Genomic DNA, 21,877 nt, shown 5'->3' on the forward strand with positions numbered 1-21,877 from the left:
AAAACATCACTTTCTGTCCAGAAATGGAGATGTGAGAGTATTTCCAGTATTTTTGTTACTAACAAAAACGTAAATTATTGCACCCTTTTTGGAAAGAAATGTGGTAATGTCTATTTAAAGAAACAAATGCATAGTTGACTTTGATCTTACAGTCCCTCTGTTAGGAATCTAGCCAGCAGAAATAATAGCACCCATGAAGATTCTGTATACAGAATATTCTGTGTACAGAATATTGGTTGTAACATTATTCACAGTGGCAAAGAACTGGAAACAAAAACGAACACTCATCATAGCACATTAATACCATGAACTATTTTGTAGTCATTAAAAAGATGTATTAGAACCATTCTAGGATACTTGGAAGGATTTCCATGAGGTATTGTTGAGTGAGAAAAGCAGAATACTGACAATACTGCATAATATTCCAACTTTGAAATATAAGTAAAATCCCTCACTATAAACATATATATGCATTTTGGAAATACTTATAGTTTTATAATCTGAGAAATTTTGTCACCTGGGTTACCTAGGTAGTGAGGGTGCTGGTGACGTTGCAGATAAGAGGAGTAGAGAAAGGAGAAAGGTAATGTATTAGTTTTTTTGTTGTTGTGTAACAAATTAACTTCCCTCATGGCTCAACAGTAAAGAATCTGCCTGCCAATGCAGGAGACACAGGAGAGGTGGATTTGATCCCTGGGTAGGGAAGATCCCCTAGAGAGAGAAATGGCAACCCAGTTAAATATTCTTGCCTGGGAAATTCCATGGACAGAGGAGCCTGGAGGGCTACAGTCCATGGGGTCGCAAAAGAGTCGAACATAGAAACTTAAAACATCAAACAACTATTTTCTCACAGTTTTTGTGTGTCAGGAGTCACATCTGCTAAGCTGAAAACTCTGCTCAGTGTCTTATAAGGCTGCAAGCAAGGTGTTGGCAGGACTGATGTCATTTCTGGAGCTCATGATGATTTTCCAAGCTCACACAATTGCTGACAGAATTCTCTTCCTTGCAACTGCATAATTGCAGGCTTGGCTTCTCTGTGGCTGTTGTCTGGAGGCCACCATGATGTCCTTGAGGCCACCTGCAACTCCTCATCACATCCTTTGCCATAGACAGTTCAAAACACAGCTGTTTGATTCAAGGCCAGTAGGAGAGGCTCCTGTTGCTGAAACAGCTAAGATGTCTTATAAAATGGAACATAATCATGAGAAACAACCCATGCAATCACTTTTGCCATATTCTACTGGTTAGAAGAAAGACATAAGTTTCACTAACATTCTAACGCAGATCATGGATCACTGGGGGCAGTGGGGAGATGAAGATTACAGTGTATTTTGTTGTAGAAAGCCAAGCAAATAATGAAAAGAAACAGTATTTGAAAAAGACCAAAAAACTAATTGAAAACAGAAACTATCAAGATTCATATGACCATACACATACATAATAAAAAAAAATTGAAAACAAAGACCTTTAAAAAAAGAAAATGATTGCCGTGTGTCAGATCATTAGTATTATGCATTTCCTTGTGTTCTTTGCAGACCATTGATATGACATATGGTAACATGTGCTTCTTTGGCTTCTTCATGAAGAATGTGCTTTACTGTTTTCTTTTATGTTTCAATCCATTCTAAATTTCATCCATTCAAAAATTCTCAATTTTCAGAGACCCATTATTTTATGTATAAAAATGAAAGAAAAGAGAATTTTAGTTAAGCTGAGCTTTTCAAACACCACCAATTATGAGACATATGCCAATATCAAAAACTTGAAAATGTGAAAATATATTCAACTAAGGTTTGATGAAAATTTCTTGGGGAAATTTTGTCCTTGGGAAGACTCTTTTTAGCTTCCTGCTGGAGGCCCTTAAAATCCAAAGGGTTACCTCCTCCCTCTCAGACATGGCCTGCTGAAAGCCATTGCTTTCATCACAGTCTTCTACTTCCTAGTCAGATTTAGAAGAGGTTAGGGCAATGCAGAGATAATGCTCAGTGGTGGACATGTCTGGTTGTGAAAGTAAAGTCCAATGCTATAAAGAACAATATTGCATAGGAACCTGGAATGCTAGATCCATGAATCAAGGCAAAATGGATGTGGTCAAGCAGGAGATGGCGAGAGTGAAGGTGAACATCTTAGAAATCAGTGAATTAAAATAGAAGGGAATGGGTGAATTTAATTCAGATGACCATTATAACTACTACTGTGGGCAAGAATCCCTTGGAAGAAACAGAGTAGCCCTGATAGTCAACAAGAGCCCAAAATGCAATCCTTGGATGCAGTCTCAAAAACAACAGAATGATCTTAGTTTGCTTCCAAGGTGAACCATTCAACATCACAGTAATCCAAGTCTATACCCTAACCACTAATGCCGAAGAAGCTAAAGTTGAATGGTGCTGTGAAGATATACAAGACCTTCTAAGGGATTGAAATGCAAAAGTAGAAAGTCAAGAGATGCCTGGAGTAACAGGCAAGTTTAACCTTCGAGTACAAAATGAAGCAGGGCAAAGGCTAACAGAGTTTTGCCAAGAGAACACACTGGTCATAGCAAACACTGTTTTCCAACAACCCAAGAGACAACTCTACACATAAACATCACCAGATGGTCAATAGTGAAATCAGATTGACTATGTTCTTTGCAGCCAAAAGTGGAGAAGCTCTATACAGTCAGGAAAAACAAGATCTGGATGTGACTGTGGCTCAGATCATGAGTTTCTTATTGCAAAATTCAGGATTAAATTGAAGAAAGTAGGGAAAACCACTAAGCCAATCAGGTATGACCTAAATCAAATCCCTTTCGATTATACACTGGAGATGATGAATAGATTGAAAAGATTAGATCTGGTAGACAGAGTATCTGAAGAACTATGGACAGAGGTTCATAACATTGTATAGGAGGCAGTGACCAAAACCACCTGAAAGAAAAAGAAATACAAAAAGGCAAAATGGTTGGCTGAGGAGTTCTTACCAATAGCTGAGTATAGAAGAGAAGTGAAAGGCAAAGATACACCTAACTGAATGCTGAGTTCCAGAGAATAATAGCAAGGAGAGATAAGAAAGCCTTCCCAAGTAATCAATGCAAAGAAATTAGAGGAGAATGGGAAAGACTAGAGATCTCTTCAAGAAAATTAGAGATACCAAGGAAATTCATGCAAAGATGGGCACAGTAAAGGAAAGAAATGGCAAGGACCTAACAGAAGCAGAAGAGATTAAGAAGTGGCAAGAACATACAGAACTATACCAAAAAGTTAACCATGATGATGTGTTCACTCACCTAGATAACCATGATGATGTGTTCACTCATCTAGAGCCAGACGTCCTGGAGTGTGAAGTCAAGTGGGCCTTAGGAATCTATGAACAAAGCTAGTGGAGATGATGGAATTCCAGATGAGCTATTTCATATCCTAAAAGATGATGCTGTGAAAGTGCTGCAGTCAATAGGCCAGCAAATTTGGAAAATGCAGCAGTGACCACGGGACTGGAAAAAGTCAGTTTTCATTCCAATCCCAAAGAAGCACAATGCCAAAGAATGTTCAAACTATCATAAAATTGCACTCATTTCACATACTAGCAAGGTAATGTTCAAAATCATTCAAGACAGGTTTCAGCAGTTTGTGAACTGAGAACTTCCAGATGTACAAGCTGGATTTAGAAAAGGCAGAGGAACTAGAGATCAAATTGCCAATATCCATTGGATCATAGAAAAAGTGATGCAATTCCAGAAAAACATCTACTTCTGCTTCGTTTACTACACCAAGCCTTTGACTACGTGGATAACAACAAGCCGTGGAAAATTCATGAAGTGATAGAAATACCAGACGTCCTGACCTGCCTCCTGAGAAACCTGTATACAGGTCTAGAAGTAATAGTTAGAACTGGAGATGGGACAATAGACTGGTTCAAAATTGGGAAAGGAGGAGAGGGGGCTAAGATGGCGGAGGAATAGGAAGGGGAGACCACTCTCTCCTCCACAAATTTATAGAAAGAACATCTGAACGCTGAGCAAACTTCACAAAACTACTTCTGAACGCTGGCAGAGGATGTCAGGCATCCAGAAAGACAGCGCATTATGTTCGAAAGCAGGTAGGAGAAATTATAAAAGATAAAAAGAGAGACTAAGGAGTTAGGGACGGAGACCCGTCCCGGGGAGGGAGTTGTAAAAGAGGAGAAATTTCCAAGCACCAGGAAACCCTCTCACCGGCGGTTTGGGGGAAGATTTCTTATCTCGGAGGGCAATATAACTGGGAGAAAAAATAAAAAAAACCCACAGATTACGTGCCTAAAGGCAACTCCCAGCAAAGAACCCCAGACGCTCGCATCCGCCACCAGCAAGTGGGGGCTGAAAGGAGAGGAGCGGGCGGCACTGCCTAGGGTAAGGACCGGGCCCGAACGCCCTGAGGGCAATCTGAGGGAGCTAACGTGAGATAGTAACCTAAACTGTGGGACAGCCAGAGAGAGAGAGAACTATCCCGCGAAAAGCTCAAATCTAAGGCACTGCCGGCCCGCTAACAGAACAAAGGACTGAGCGATACCAGAGAGCTAGCCGGCTGCGGGCCGCCCCATCCCCCGCCGGACACAGCAAGTAGGCGGGGCCAGCCAGAGCCGGAAAGGGGCAAACTCGGCTCCAGAGAGGGCATCCCCTACCAATCTGCAAACAGGCTCCCAGTTTCTAAACAAAGACTATCTGAGATCCCGGAGGGTCGCCAGCCGCCGGGAGGGTCGCAGCCAGAGACCAGCTCCCCAGAACCGACACAAAGCGCACCGGAGCCGGGCGCGCCCGTAAACCGAGGCGGGGACCAGGGAGGTGATAAGCCGCACCGCCCCAACAGGGGAGAGCGCTCTCGCCAAACTCCTGGCTGCCTGAGCTGCTCCGACCGGGAACAGCAAAAACCGCGGGCGCAACCGAGTCTGCGCCTTTGTGGAGTAACCAGGAGCCTGAACCTGAGCGGCTTAGACCTGGGAAGTGCACGCATCTCAGGGCCCACTCCCCGGCCAAGTAACCTGAAGCCTGAGCAGGGTAGACGGGGAAAGCACACACGCAGTGAGCGGGGGCGAACCCAGTCCGGCCGAGACACTGCGAGCTCTCCACACACACGCCAGTGATATAGGTTTGCAGTGTTCCTCCCTCCCCACAGCATGACTGAACAAGTGAACCTAAAGAGACCACCTCTGCCCCTTTGTGGCAGGGCGGAAATTAGATACTGAAGAGACCTCCAAACAGAAGCCAAATAAACAGAGGGAAGCGCGTTGGAAGTGACAGGCCAACAGATTAAAATCCCTGTAGTTAACACCGACTGCATTGAAAGGGGCCTATAGATCTTGAAAAGTATAAACAGGAACAAGGATCTATCTGAAACTGAACAGACCCCACACTGCTCACAACAGCCCCAGAGAAAGTCCGGGATATATATTTTTACTATTATCATTTTTTTTTAAATTTAAAAAAAAATTTTTTTTCTTTCTTTTTTCTTTAAGTCCTCTATTACACCTTTAATTTTCATTTTCATAACCCACTATTACCTTGCAAAAAAAAAACCCCTATTTTTAAAGCAAACTGCATACATATATCTTATACCTTTTATGTTTTCTTTTTTTTTTACTGTTTCCTGTTTTAGTTTTTTTTACTGTTTCTTTTTTTACTGTTTTACTGTTTTACTTTTTTTTTCTTTTTACACTGTTTTCTTTTTTTTATATTGTATGTTTTATAAGAGTCTAATCTCTACTCTAGATTTTTAATCTTTGTTTTACATATTTGATATCAATTTTGTACATTTAAGAATCCAATCTTTAGTACCCATTTTTACTTAGGAGTGTGATTACTGGCTTGATTACTCTCTCCCCCTATTGACACTCTTTCTTCTCCACCAGGGAACCTCTATCTCCCACCCTCCTCCTTCTCTTCTCAACCCAATTCTGTGAATCTCTGAGGGTGTTCTGGGTACCAGAGAACACTTCGGGAACAGAATACTGCCCAGATCTCTCTCTCGCCTCTTGATTCCTCCTTTTCTACTCATGCTCACCTCCCCCCTCTCTTTGTATCTCTGTGAACCGCTCTGAGGGTTCCAGACTGTGGAGCGCACAGAGGGAAGTGCTTACTGGCTAGACTGCTCTCTCCACGTTTGAGTCCCCCTCTTCTCCTCCTACTCACCTCAAACTCCCCCCCCCCCCACTTCACCTCTCCATGTAACTCAGTGAACCTTTCTGGGTATCCCTCACTGTGGAGAATCTTTTCACCATTAACCTAAAAGTTTTATTATTGATTCTGTATGCATGGAGAAGTCTTGAGGCTACTGCAAGAATAAGACTGAAAGCCAGGGGAAACATTAATTAATAAGAGACCATCCAATAGCCTCCACGTATACACTGAAACCAAGCTCCACCCAAGAGCCAATAAGTTGCAGAGCAAGACATACCACGTAAATTCTCCAGGAATGCAGGAACATAGCCCTGAGCATCAATATACAGGCTACCCAGAGGCACACCAAATCCATAGACATCTCAAAACTCAATACTAGACACTCCATTGCACTCTAGAGAGAAGAAATCCAGCTCCACCCACCAGAACACCGACACAAGCTCCCCCAACCAGGAAACCTTGACAAGCCACCCGTCCAACCCCACCCACAGTGAGGAACCTCCACAATAAAGAGGAACTTCAAACTACCAGAATACAGAAAGGCCACGCCAAACACAGCAATCTAAACAAGATGAAAAGGCAGAGAAATACTCAGCAAGCAAAGGAAAATGAGAAATGCCCACCAAACCAAACAAAAGAGGAGGAGATAGGGAATCTATCTGAAAAAGAATTTAGAATAATGATAATAAAAATGATCCAAAATCTTGAAAGCAAAATGGAGGTACAGATAAATAGCCTGGAGACAAGGATTGAGAAGATGCAAGAAATGTTTACCAAGGACCCAGAAGAAATAAAAAGGAGTCAATATATAATGAATAATGAAACAAAGGAGATAAAAGACACTCTGGAGGGAACCAACAGTAGAATAACGGAGGCAGAAGATAGGACAAGTGAGGTAGAAGATAGAATGGTGGAAATAAACGAAGCAGAGAGGAAAAAAGAAAAAAGAATCAAAAGAAATGAGGAAAACCTCAGGGACCTCTGGGACAATATGAAATACCCCAACATTCGAATCATAGGAGTCCCAGAAGAAGAAGATAAAAGGAAAGGCCATGAAAAAATACTCGAGGAGATAATAGTTGAAAATTTCCCTAAAATGAGGAAGGAAATAGTCACAGAAGTCCAAGAAACCCAGAGAGTCCCAAACAGGATAAACCCAAGGCGAAACACCCCAAGACACATATTAATCAAATTAACAAAGATCAAACACAAAGAACAAATATTAAAAGCAGCAAGGGAAAAACAACAAATAACACACAAGGGGATTCCCATAAGGATAACAGCTGATCTATCAATAGAAACTCTTCAGGCTAGAAGGGAATGGCAGGACATACTTAAAGTAATGAAAGAGAATAATCTACAACCCAGATTACTGTACCCAGTAAGGATCTCATTCAGATATGAAGGAGAATTCAAAAGCTTTACAGACAAGCAAGAGCTGAGGGAATTCAGCACCACCAAACCAGCTCTCCAACAAATGCTAAAGGATCTTCTCTAAACAGGAAACACAGAAAGGATGTTTCAACACGAACTCAAAACAACAAAGTAAATGGCAACGGGATCATACTTATCAATAATTACCTTAAATGTAAATGGGTTGAATGCCCCAACCAAAAGACAAAGGCTAGCTGAATGGATACAAAAACAAGACCCCTATATATGCTGTCTACAGGAGACCCACCTCAAAACTAGGGACACATACAGACTGAAAGTGAAGGGATGGAAAAACATATTTCATGCAAACGGAGACCAAAAGAAAGCAGGAGTCGCAATACTCATTTCAGATAAAATAGACTTTAAAATACAGGCTGTGAAAAGGGACAAAGAAGGACACTACATAATGATCAAAGGGTCAATCCAAGAAGAAGATGTAACAATTATAAATATATATGCACCCAACATAGGAGCACCACAATATATAAGGCAAATACTAACAAGTATGAAAGGGGAAATTAACAATAACACAATAATAGTGGGAGACTTTAATACTCCACTCACACATATGGATAGATCAACTAAACAGAAAATTGACAAGGAAACACAAACTTTAAGTGATACAATAGACAAATTAGATTTAATTGATGTTTACAGGACTTTCCACCCCAAAACAACCAATTTCACCTTTTTCTCAAGTGCACATGGAACTTTCTCCAGGATAGATCACATCCTGGGCCATAAATCTAGCCTTGGTAAATTCCGAAAAATTGAAATCATCCCAGCCATCTTCTCTGACCACAATGGAGTAAGATTAGACCTCAATTACAGGAGAAAAACTATTAAAAATTCCAACATATGGAGGCTAAACAACACGCTTCTGAGTAACCAACAAATCACAGAAGAAATCAAAAAAGAAATCAAATTATGCATAGAAACGAATGAAAATGAAAACACAACAACCCAAAACCTATGGGACACTGTAAAAGCAATGCTAAGGGGAAGGTTCATAGCAATACAGGCATACCTCAAGAAACAAGAAAAAAATCAAATAAATAAACTAACTCTACACCTAAAGCAACTAGAGAAGGAAGAAATGAAGAACCCCAGGGTCAGTAGAAGGAAAGAAATCTTACAAATTAGGGTAGAAATAAATGCAAAAGAAACAAAAGAGACCATAGCAAAAATCAACAAAACTAAAAGCTGGTTTTTCAAGAAGATAAACAAAATTGACAAGCCATTAGCCAGACTCATCAAGAAACAAAGGGAGAAGAATCAGATCAACAAAATTAGAAATGAAAATGGAGAGATCACAACAGACTACACAGAAATACAAAGGGTCATAAGAGACTACTACCAACAGCTATATGCCAATAGAATGGGCAACTTGGAAGAAATGGACAAATTCTTAGAAAAGTATAACTTTCCAAAACTGAAGCAGGAAGAAATAGAAGATCTTAACAGACCCATCACAAGCACGGAAATCAAAACTGTAATCAGAAATCTTCCAGCAAACAAAAGCCCAGGACCAGACGGCTTCACAGCGGAATTCTACCAAAAATTTAGAGAAGAGCTAACACCTATCCTACTCAAACTCTTCCAGAAAATTGCAGAAGATGGTAAACTTCCAAACTCATTCTATGAGGCCACCATCACCCTAATTCCAAAACCAGACAAAGATGCCACAAAAAAAACTAAAGGCCAATATCACTGATGAACATAGATGCAAAAATCCTTAACAAAATTCTAGCAAACAGAATCCAACATCATATTAAAAAGATCATACATCATGACCATGTGGACTTTATTCCAGGAATGCAATGTTTCTTTAACATCCACAAATCAATCAGTGTAATACACCACATTAACAAATTGAAAGATAAAAACCGTATGATTATCTCAATAGAGGCAGAAAAAGCCTTTGACAAAATTCAACATCCATTTATGGTAAAAACCCTCCAGAAAGCAGGAATAGAAGGAACATACCTCACCATAATAAAAGCTATATATGACAAACCCACAGCAAACATTATCCTCAATGGTGAAAAATTGAAAGCATTTCCCCTAAAGTCAGGAACAAGACAAGGATGCCCACTTTCACCACTACTATTCAACATAGTTTTGGAAGTTTTGGCCACAGCAATCAGAGTGGAAAAAGAAATAAAAGGAATACAGATAGGAAAAGAAGAAGTAAAACTCTCACTGTTTGCAGATGACATGATCCTCTACATAGAAAACCCTAAAGATTCTACCAGAAAATTACTAGAGCTAATCAATGAATATAGTAAAGTTGCAGGATATAAAATTAACACACAGAAATCCCTTGCATTCCTATACTCCAATAATGAGAAAACAGAAAGAGAATAAGGAAACAATACCATTCACCATTGCAACAAAAAGAATAAAATACTTAGGAATATATCTACCTCAAGAAACAAAAGACTTATATATAGAAAACTATAAAACCATGATGAAAGAAATCAAAGAGGACACAAACAGATGGAGAAATATACCGTGTTCATGGATTGGAAGAATTAATATAGTGAAAATGAGTACACTACCCAAAGCAATCTATAGATTCAATGCAATCCCTATCAAGCTACCAACGGTATTTTTCACAAAACTAGAACAAATCATCTCACGATTTGTATGGAAATATAAGAAACCTCGAATAGCCAAAGCAATCTTGAGAAAGAAGAATGGAACTGGAGGAATCAACCTGCCTGACTTCAGGCTCTACTACAAAGCCACAGTCATCAAGACAGTATGGTACTGGCACAAAGACAGAAATATAGATCAATGGAACAAAATAGAAAGCCCAGAGATAAACCCACGCTCCTATGGACACCTTATCTTTGATAAAGGAGGCAAGAATATACAATGGAGAAAAGACAATCTCTTTAACAAGTGGTGCTGGGAAAACTGGTCAATCACTTGTAAAAGAATGAAACTAGAACACTTTCTAACACCATACACAAAAATAAACTCAAAATGGATTAAAGATCTAAACGTAAGACCAGAAACTATAAAACTCCTAGAGGAAAACATAGGCAAAACCCTCTCCAACATAAATCACAGCAGGATCCTCCATGACCCACCTCCCAGAATATTGGAAATAAAAGCAAAAATAAACAAATGGGACCTAATTAAAATTAAAAGCTTTTGCACAACAAAGGAAACTATAAGCAAGGTGAAAAGACAGCCTTCAGAATGGGAGAAAATAATAGCAAACGAAGCAACAGACAAACAATTAATCTCAAAAATATACAAGCAACTCCTGCAGCTGAATTCCAGAAAAATAAATGACCCAATCAAAAAATGGGCCAAAGAACTAAACAGACATTTCTCCAAAGAAGACATACAGATGGCTAACAAACACATGAAAAGATGCTCAACATCACTCATTATTAGAGAAATGCAAATCAAAACCACAATGAGGTACCATTTCATACCAGTCAGAATGGCTGCTATCCAAAAGTCTACAAGCAATAAATGCTGGAGAGGGTGTAGAGAAAAGGGAACCCTCTTACACTCTTGGTGGGAATGCAAACCAGTACAGCCACTATGGAGAACAGTGTGGAGATTCCTTAAAAGACTTGGAATAGAACTGCCATATGACCCAGCAATCCCACTGCTGGGCATACACACCGAGGAAACCAGAATTGAAAGAGACGCGTGTACCCCAATGTTCATCGCAGCACTGTTTACAATAGCCAGGACATGGAAGCAACCTAGATGTCCATCAGCAGACGAATGGATAAGGAAGCTGTGGTACATATACATAATGGAATATTACTCAGCCATTAAAAAAAATACATTTGAATCGGTTCTATTGAGATGGATGAAACTGGAGCCCATAATACAGAGTGAAGTAAGCCAGAAAGAAAAACACCAATACAGTATACTAATGCATATATATGGAATTTGAAAGATGGTAACGATAACCCTATATGCAAGACAGAATAAGAGACACAGATGCATAGAACTGTCTTATGGACTCTGAGGGAGAAGGTGAGGGTAGGACGTTCTGGGAGAATAGCATTGAAACATGTATATTATCATATGTGAAACAGAACACCATTCCATGTTCGATGCATGAGACAAATGCTCAGGGCTGGGGCAATGGGATGACCCAGAGGGATGGGATGGGAAGGGCGGTGGGAGAGGCGTCCAGGAAGGGGAACACATGTAAACCCATGGCTAATTCATGTCAATGTATGGGAAAAACTACTACAATATTGTAAAGTAATTAGCCCCCAACTAAAATAAATAAATTTATTTGAAAAAAAAAAGAAAAAAAATTGGGAAAGGAGTATGTCAAGGTTGTATATTGTCACTCTTCTTATTTAATTTGTATGCCGAGTACATCATGCAAAATGCCAGACTGAATGAATCACAAGCATGAATCAAGATTGCCAGGAGAAATATCAGCAACCTCAGATATGCAGATGATACCACACTAATGGCATAAAGTGACAAGGAACTAAAGAGCCTCTTGGTGAGGGTTGTAGAGGAGAGTGAAAAAGCTGGCTTAAAACTCAATATTCATAAAGCTAAGATCATGACATCTGGTCCCATCACTTCATGGCAAATAGATGGGGAAGAATTGGAAACAGTGGCAGATTTTATTTTCTTGGGCTCCAAAATCACTGCTGATAGTGACTGCATCCATGAAATTAAAAGATGCTTGCTCCTGGAAGAAAAGCTGTGACAAACCTAGACAGCATATTAAAAAGCAGAGACGTCACTTTGCAGAAGAATGTAAATATTTTCAAAGCAATGGTTTTTCCAGTAGTCATGTATGGATGTGTGAGTTGAACCATAAAGAAAGCTGAGTGCTGAAGAAGTGATGCTTTCAAACTGTAGTGCTGGAGAAGACTCTTGAGTGTCCCATGGACAGCAAGGAGATCAAGCTAGTCAGTCCTAAAGGAAGTCAACCCTGAATATTCATTGGAAGGACTGATGCTGAAACTGAAGCTCCAATACTTTGACCACCTGATGGGAAGAGCCTACTCATTGGAAAAGACCCTGATGCTGGGAAGGATTGAGGGCAGGAGGAGAAAGGGGTGAAGAAGGGTGAGATAATTGGATGACATCACTCACTCAATGGACATGAATTTGAGCAAACTCTGGGAGATAGTGAAGGACAGAGAAGCCTAGTGTGCTGTAGTTCATGGGGTCACAATGAGTCGGACACAACTTAGTGAATGAACAACAACAACAAGGATAAGTTAGACAGTTTCTGAGAGCAATTTCCTCAGTGGTTTTATGGTACCAGGGTTCCATATTCAGGTTAACTATGCAAACTTCTCTGAACATATATTTTACTTTTATTTTTTGTAGAAAGAAGCATAAGGTGAAAATAGTATAACAAAATTTTTAAATTAATTTTAATTGTCAGCTGCAACTGCTTGGGAAACTTTTTTTAGCTAAGCACATCAAATAGATGTAATTATAATACTCTGTGTTAGCAATGTTTTACCTTAGATAAAATGAATGCTAATCAAACTTGTAAAGGAATTTAAATGAACTACCTGTCATGGCAATTTCAAATGCACTGAAAGTGACTTAATTTCTTTAACGAGATAGTGTTTTTAAAAATGAAGGTAATTTCTCTTTTATTTGAATATTTCTTTGCCCAAAGTCATTCATTTATTAGGAAGCATTTTTCTTATGGGATCTACAGGTTGCTGCTAAATTATTTTTTTAAATAAATTTATTTGTTTTAGTTGGGGGCTAATTACTTTACAATATTATAGTGGTTTTTGCCATACATTGACATGAATCAGCCATGGGTTTACATGTGTTCCCCATACTGAACCCCCCTCCCACCTCCCTCCCTATCCCATCCCTCTGGGTCATCCCATTTCCCCAGCCCTGAGCATTTGTCTCATGCATCGAACCTGGAATGGTGTTCTGTTTCACATATGATATCCATTAGCATTCTCCAGGTAAAGTTTGTTACCATGTTTTTTCATACCTTAATATCAAGAACAAATTTAGGTGTCTTTTGCTTCCATTGTTAGTTTGTAGATCTGAACATTTTTCTCTAACCTTTCTCTGAAATTGAATTTCACGGTGCTAATCTAGTTTTCATCAATAAAACACTTTAACTAGAACTCTAAGAATTTATATATATTTCCTGTTTCAAAGTGACCTGAAGCAATCTGGTGTCTAAGTTTTCTTTTTCTCTTCAGAAATCGTGACAGCATGTCAGATATAGCTTCAAGCTGGAGTCTGATTTTCAGTCACTTTACATACCTCCCATATGCAGATGCCCTACAGATTTCAAGAGCAGAGATGAGATCAGCAGGATCAGTTACCCATTTGGGCTTTGTCAGTGTTATATTTACTGTTGTAGGAGTACCTTTTCTTTCTCTCTGCCTTTGTCTCTGATCTGAAGAACTGCTTGAATTTTACCCTTATAAATCTTCTTAATTCCCTGTTTCCTTTTTTGATTTTCTCATACACAGGCAGTAATAGATGCTGGTGCTATGGCACACATTGCTGTCTCTGAGGAAGGGTGTCCCTATTAGTAAACATAAATGCTTGGGTTTCTTTACTTCTGGGTTAGAAGTATACGATGGCTTGACCATTTAGCCCTGGGGCCCTCAGAAATATACCTTGGCTTTATGATATTATATGATATTGACAAGTTGAAAGCATTTCAACTGATCTTACATTCTCAAGTTTTTATGAAAATAAGCTGAAAGATTTAGCCTCACCCAGAACTTGTGAGTGGAGAAGGAAATGGCAACCCACTCCAGTGTTCTTGCCTGGAGAATCCCAGGGACAGAGGAGCCTGGTGGGCTGCAGTCTGTCGGGTCGCACAGGGTTGGACATGACTGAAGCGACTTAGCAGCAGCAGCAGCAGAACTGGTGAGATGGACCTATATCCAGCCAGTCACAAATAAGGATTATTTCCCCAACCTAATGAAAATTGGGGTCACCTGTATATTGCACCTTAAAATAGAGACAGCAATTTTCACAATAGCGCTCTTACGCTTAGGCAGCTGCCCCAAATTCTATCTCACCTATCAAAAATCCAGACAGCTATACTACAATGTAAAACGAAAGGTTTTAAAAAAAGTCCATAGGAGGCAACAGATATTTGGAAACAATATTAAGGCTTCCCTAGTGGCTCAGATGGTAAAGAATCTGCCTGCAATGCAGGAGACCCAGGTTTGATCCCTAGGTCGGGAAGATCCTCTGGAGAAGAGAATAGTAACCTACTCCAGTATTCTTGCCTGGAGAATCCCAGAGACAGAGGAGCCTGACGGGCTACAGTCCACGGTATCGCAAAGAATCAGACACGACTGAGTGACTAAGCACATTAACAAAAATGAGGCAAGCCAGCTACCCAACTCTCTAATCAACTTTACCTGCATCAAGTCAGGGCACTAGAACATCTTGTATTCCAGGAGGACTATCTCATCTTGCCTTTTTTCTGTAGTGTTTTTATAAGGTTTTTCTTTAATCCCACTCGAGTTGCTTTAATAATATAGCTTTGACTGGGTGACTTAAACTACAGAAGTTTATTTCTCATAGTTTTGGAGGCTGGATGTTTGAGAGCAGGGTGCCAGTATGACTGGGTTCTGGTGAAGACTGTTTTCCTTGCTTGCTGATGGCCACTTTCTTGCTGCACCCTCGCAAGGTGAAGACAGGAAGCTCTTTTTCTTCCTCTTCTCGTAAGGGCACTAATCCTGCCATGGAGGATCCACGCTATTATCTCACTTATAGCTAATTACCTTCTAAAGGTCCCCTCTCTTAATACAATCACATTGAGGGTTAGTGCTTCAGCATATGAATTTGGGAGGGGGACAGAAATATTCAGTCTATAACAAATGCAAAGTTTTATTTTTATTTTTATATAGACGAACACAACACAATGATACTGGGATAGATGAAGTAGTTGAAAGGTACAGCTCTTGGTTACTTACAGCTCCAAATGAGAGAAGACTATCACTCTGGGTTGCACCCAGAGAAGGATAACTACAAGCTGTGTAGTAGTAGTGGGGTGGTGGTAGTGGTGCAATAGGAGGCAGTTTATGAATGGCAAGAAGGATTAGTTTAGCTAAGTTGTGTGGGCCTCCTGTGGGTTGGCTTGTTTGAATAATTTTGCAGGCTCTGGGGGACAGAGGCTGTCCTTAGATGTTTGATACTTGGCCTTGGGGCAAATAGGTCAGGTGTATAGTGACCCAGAGTCTGAGAGAGTCTGATAAGGGAAATGGTTTTGGTGTGGACTCAATCAGCTGCTGAAGAAGAGAAACTAACCACCTTTAGACCATCTTTAGACAAGGTTTTAAAACTGGGTTAAGACAGCAGAAAAAAATTATATCACACATGGTTGTTAGGAACATGATTTCCTATCGTTCTCTCAGTTTTCATTAGAGGTTGGTATGAGGACTGGCAACAAGAGAAACGTTTCTGTGACTTTTAAAAAGTTCTATGGAAAATAGTGCCCATTGGTATCCATGATAACAGTATGAAGACTCATTTTATAAATTCTTAGGATTTAGTGTTATTGACAAATGTTTCCCAATGCATTGGTATGGAGCATTTAATTATTGGGTAACAAATACTGTGGCTTCTGTTTTTTCTTTTGAGTAAAGATCTCTTCAATAAATGGCTACATTCATGAGTAGAGGCCTCCACCTGGGCCTTGAGCAGGTATCAAGCTTATCATTATTTCAAATTAGGAAACCTAAAGCTAATTTCATGATGGGTGATATTGAGCACATTTTTATCTTTTTTGAACTTCACTGTAAAAGGGCAATAAAACCTGCGTCATCACTTGCAGGGTTTGTATGCGATCCAAGGGAGATGATTTTATAGAAATTATATAAAACAGTGTTTTTCTGAGTAATAATGTAATTCAAATAGCTCAGGCTGCAGCCTGTGGGCACAAATAAAATCACTGGTATTGACATCCAAATAAAAAGGGTTTTTTAAGCTGTAGCCTGCTCACGCAAGACTCTCAATCCCCAAGACTCTCTCATTCACCTATCTCCTGAAGATTGTCTCACAGGTGTTCAGGGAGCCTCTGTGGCCTCTGGCTTATTTATATCTATTCTATGTGATAGAAGTCAAGTTGCTGGTGACAACCCTAAGCCCGAGGGCATAACCCTTGTCTATGGAAGACCAGGTAAGATGTTGCCTACTTTAATTTGGGGTTGTTTTCTGTCTCTTAGGCCTGATACTAGTCTCCTTGAGACTTCTTGTGCCTGAAATGCCACTTAGGCATTGCTAGAGAAGTATACTAGGTTTGTCTGCTCCCAAATGTCTCTTTCCATATAGTGTCTACACCAGTCCATTGGCTAGGCATGCTGGATAGTACTATGCTATCACCTCCATCCTCATTTCTGCTCTCACTAAATTCCCAGTTCCATGCATGCATATGCCTACATATTTATGTCTTGTCCTCCTCCTTCTTCTCAGATCCCAGAACTTTCATGGATGTCAATTCATGCACTAGAAAATGCCAGACTTGCTGTCCAGTTTCTGCAAACAGTAGGTCAGTGTAGATTTAAGCATAACACTTCATTATACTAATATTGATCTCATTGAGGACCATTTATTATAAAGTCACATCATGTTTTGATTGTTGTTCTAACTGTGCTCCACACTCACAGAGTCTCTGCTGTTACTAAAACTTTCTTCCACTGAATGTTGCATTTGAAACTCCATTATGAATAATTTCCTTCGATTTGGCTATTTTTTGTTGTTGACCCTTTGTTTCTGGTCCCAGTTTTCTTCTCCTATTGGACCTATTCTTACATCTGGCTTCACCAGACTCTGAGTCCCTAGTTTCTGGGCCAGCCTTGTATTCCATTAAGTCTAGCTCAGCCTTCCAAGACCCCAAGCCCTGGTCAATGCTTTGCTTTCTACTCACCAGGGAAGGGATATTGGTGGCTTGGATGTAGGATGGTATGAACTAATTCCTAAAAATAATATTCAGTCATTTCTGTCATTTCTATAGAGCTTTACAGAGTATTTGTTCATTTTTAAATTGTGAAAGACTGCTTCTCTTGGTAAGGACTTAGTTCAGGATAGTTTGTCTTATTCATGTGGGAAATTATCACTGTGTAGTTTTCCTTCTTGTGTTTATTTGCTCCTTGACCTAATTAGATACAGTACACTCAACCCTAGCTGCACATTTTAAATCATCTCAAGTGGTTTTGAAAAAATGCTTTATTCTAGAGCAATTGAATCATAATCTCTACAGGTAGATTCAAGACATGAGTGTTTAAAAAAAATCTTTCTAGATGTTTCTAATATGTATGTAGGATTGAGAATCACTGGGATTAAAAGAAGGTTTCAAAATAATTGCTTGCTTTCTAATTTTAGATAGTAATTCTATCTCATACTAAAAACCTCTTTTATTTTCAATCTATTCTTTTTACAAGTAAAAGTATTTAAAACATAATTATTCCTCAGTTTTTATCTAAGATAAAGCATTTGCATATCTGGAAATGGGCTAACTAGTCTATGATATTCAATAGTCTATAAATGAAACCATAATTAGATTTTAAAATCTCATTCTCCAAAGTCATGAAAATTACCTCCTGAGGCTATTTCCATTATTAAGTAAATGAATTATAAATTAGGAAACCATAAGACTATGTATGAATTATAATTCATATCCTGTAAATTTCAGACCAAATCAGAAATCTTGTTTTTCTTCAGGATATATTGCTGTATGCTTATCTACCTATCAGAACTTAATTATGTAGAAATTAAATACTTTGAAATCCTTAGGAATCTTATAATGTTGATAAAAAAACAGCAAACATCTTGCTGTATTCACACAAAAATCAAGCTTTTAAAATTCCTGTTGGAGACCAAAATTATCACAACACCCTCAAAGGGAGAGACAAACAACAATTGAAAGAAAAGTTGTTTTAAATATTTGAAAAATACTTGATGCACATAGACACTCACCAAGTATAATTTTAAAAAAGTGATATTTCCCCTTAGGAGAGAATGTTAGGTTGCAAAGTAAAACAAACAAACAAGCAAAACTTTGGTCTCTGCTTTTTGTGTTTTAAAAAGCTCAGCCCCACTAAAGAAAGCGATTCTTCCACTCTTAAACAAGATTGGAGGATGGGGTTCAACTGGGGGTAACCAAATGTTCTCCCAGGTTTTAAGGAGCTGATGGATTTGGGACCACAGACAGAGGAACGTGTGGCCCTTCTTCTGAGATAGAATGCTGAAGAGGTAAAAAGGTATGAGAGGTGTATAAAAGACAGGAAGGGATTGGCATCCAATTTTCAGACATAGATTGTTGAGACATAGCAAAACTTTAGAGAAGGAATGGCTGCTTGATGCATCTGGGTAGACAGGGCATGTAGAGCCCTGAGCAGATGATTCTTGCATCACTAAGAATGCTTGTGTCACTAAGAATGCTTGTGTCTCTCCAAGTTCATATGTCTAAAGCAATAAGCAAAGATTGAATGACTATTGAGAAATCATTAAAAAATCAAATAATTAAAATTCAAATTAATACAGAAATATATCAGTAATTACATTCTTAGAGATGCAGACTCATTCAATTCCTATTTATTGAATAAATAAATACATTTAATAGATTATCAATCTTTTATTTATTTTATGGGATCCTGTACTTGGCTTGGAGAAGGCAATGGCACCCCACTCCAGTACTCTTGCCTGGAAAATCCCATGGACAGAGGAGCCTGGTAGGCTACAGTCCATGGGGTCGCTAAGAGTCGGACACGACTGAGCGATTTCACTTTCACTTTTCACTTTCATGCATTGGAGAAGGAAATGGCAACCCACTCCAGTGTTCTTGCCTGGAGAATCCCAGGGATGGCGGAGCTTGGTGGGCTGGCGTCTGTGGGGTCGCACAGAGTCGGACACGACTGAAGCGACTTAGCAGCAGCAGCAGCAGCAGTACTTGGCTTAATTCCAATTAAAAATCCCAGCAGATATTCTTGTGTGAAAGCCCAGTGGTATGAATTTCTCCTGAAGTATCATGTAAATGTAATGCATCAGAATGAAATTTCAATAAAACAAATAAAAATATTTTTTGTAAAAGGTGATTTACAATAATGTAAAATCTTAGATCTCAGGGTTTCACAAAGAGTATTTCCTAATGTCAAAAACGTCTTTGAAAATAATTTGTTTTTTTTAATGCAGGTATCCATTCTATGTGCAGTTCTGAAAAAATCTGCAGCATTTCTCTTTGTCACTTTGGTTTGATCATGTGACTCTATTCTGGTTACTGAGGGGTTTGTGTGGTTGTACATTCCTCTGCTTGTGTGAATCACACAGTGTATTCTCAGAACTTGCCCTTTCTTATTTTCTGAGGCATCTATAACACTTTCTGGACATGCTCACACTTCAGAATTTCACACATCAGTAATATTTCCCCCTTAATTTGAGGAAATTATCATAGTGTTATAATTTTCTATCTGGCCAAGTAAGCATGTTAATAAAACAAACTGATTACCATCCATTCTTATCATATTGAATAAATATATATTTCCATTAGAGGTAATAAATAAGGAAAACATAACTACAGAAATTAAGAATGTGGAATTAATTTAGATTTGGATAAGCTGGTTATAGTATCTTTTTTTATTTGAATTGCAGAGAAATCAGTGACAGCTTAAGTACTGAGTGGCACTGGACCAAAGCCTGGAATTTGGGAGTCACTGCGCTAGATAATGCCTCCTTGTTCTGGCCAATTTCAATGGTGCCCATAATTCTAAGATGGTGTCAGAAGAGGGATTGTCTTTCCCTAAGGTTTATCTTCTTTTTGTAGGGCATTGATTTATTTAACAGACACAATCCAGGCCTGTGCTTTGTGCCAGGGACATAGAGATAAAGGTCCCTGCCTCCTCAAACTCAAAATCTGTAAACAGATAATTTTTCACTTGAATCCTACTGTTACTGACTCATGTTCCTGGAAATAGCTGTATATATAAAAAACATGAAAGAGAAACATAATACATACCACCTTTTAAAGCAGTTAACCTATTGTCAACACGCAGAGAAAACTTTCAATTATTTCTATCTTTATTAAATTCTCATTTATATCTACTCTTTTTTTTCAAACAGAATCCTAATTTTTATAGCAATTCTTACTATAAATTTTTTGACCATTTCTCTTAGACTATTATTGTATACTGCTTGCCTTCCTCACCACTCTTTCAGCTTTTACTTGGAATCAGTTTGTTATTTTGTAGTCTTTCCCCTGTTTTTCCCCTATCCTAATTCCTTCTTTTGGTTGCACTTATTTTTGGTTTTCCAGTAATTTCTTACAAATTAAAAAAGTGAAACATAATAACACAATATCCATGACCTTAGAGAGGGAGAACAGGAGAAATGAGAAAGCAAAGCAAGCAATATGAGTATAAAATATTGAAGTTTCTCTGCTGCTAATATTGGATCTTGGTCAACTTCCTATCAAGGATATTTGAGGTTGAAAGAAACTGAAAATAACAAGCTTCAGATGTGAGTTTACAATCTGGCAAAAGTACTTGAGATGTAAGTACAAAGTCCTATGAGAATATGAAGGGCAAACATGTAATATAGATGAAGTGTGGAGGTTTCTGGAAGCAAATGACATTTGAGACAACTTAAAAAATGAGAAGGATTGAGTTGATGATGAATATGAATAAAGACATTTCCAGAAAAGGAAAAGCTGATGTAAAGACATGGAGATGTGAGAAAGGATGCTGCTGCAACTCAAAAAGAGAATTACTCAGGATGGGGACCATTCGGTTCTTCACAGAGGAGATGATCTGAGCTGGGTTTACTGACTGAATAGCCACATGAAAAGTACATGAAATTCCAAGATCACTCTCATTTCTGATGTCAATTGCAAATTGATGCCACTCTCAGGTTTAATAACTCACTATAAAGACACAAAACTCATCAAAGCCATTATATTCATGGTTATTGTTTATACTCATACATGCTTGCCAAGTCACTTCAGTTGTTTCCGACTCTTTGAAACCCCATGGACTGTAGTCTGCCAGGCTCCTCTGTCCATGAGATTCTCTAGGCGAGAATATTGGAGTGGGTTGTCATTTCCTTCTCCAGAGGATTTGCCTGACCCAAGAATCAAACCCACATCTCTTATGTCTCCTGCTTTGGCAGGCAGGTTCTTTATCACTAGTGCCACCTGAGAAGCCCCATAGTTTATACACATGGTTATAGTTTATTACAGCAAAATGTAGATTTATACAATGTAAAGAAGGAAGTGTATAGGTAAGGGTCCAAGTGTATAGGTAAGACTCATGATTCTAGGCATGAGCTCCCAGTTTTCCTTTTCCAGTGGAGTCTTGAGGA

At 39.0% G+C, this 21,877-nt stretch overlaps 1 long non-coding RNA gene across 1 annotated transcript in view; it reads right to left on the reverse strand.

Moving 5' to 3' along the window:
• LOC145542353 (uncharacterized) overlaps window positions 1-21,877 on the reverse strand; it is a 163,140-nt gene that overhangs the window by 23,939 nt on the left and 117,324 nt on the right. The window lies entirely within an intron of this gene.

Source organism: Giraffa tippelskirchi, chromosome 3 (genome assembly GCF_054371585.1).
Source record: "Giraffa tippelskirchi isolate mGirTip1 chromosome 3, T2T-mGirTip1v1.2.pri, whole genome shotgun sequence".
In the NCBI taxonomy this organism is placed as follows: domain Eukaryota; kingdom Metazoa; phylum Chordata; class Mammalia; order Artiodactyla; family Giraffidae; genus Giraffa; species Giraffa tippelskirchi.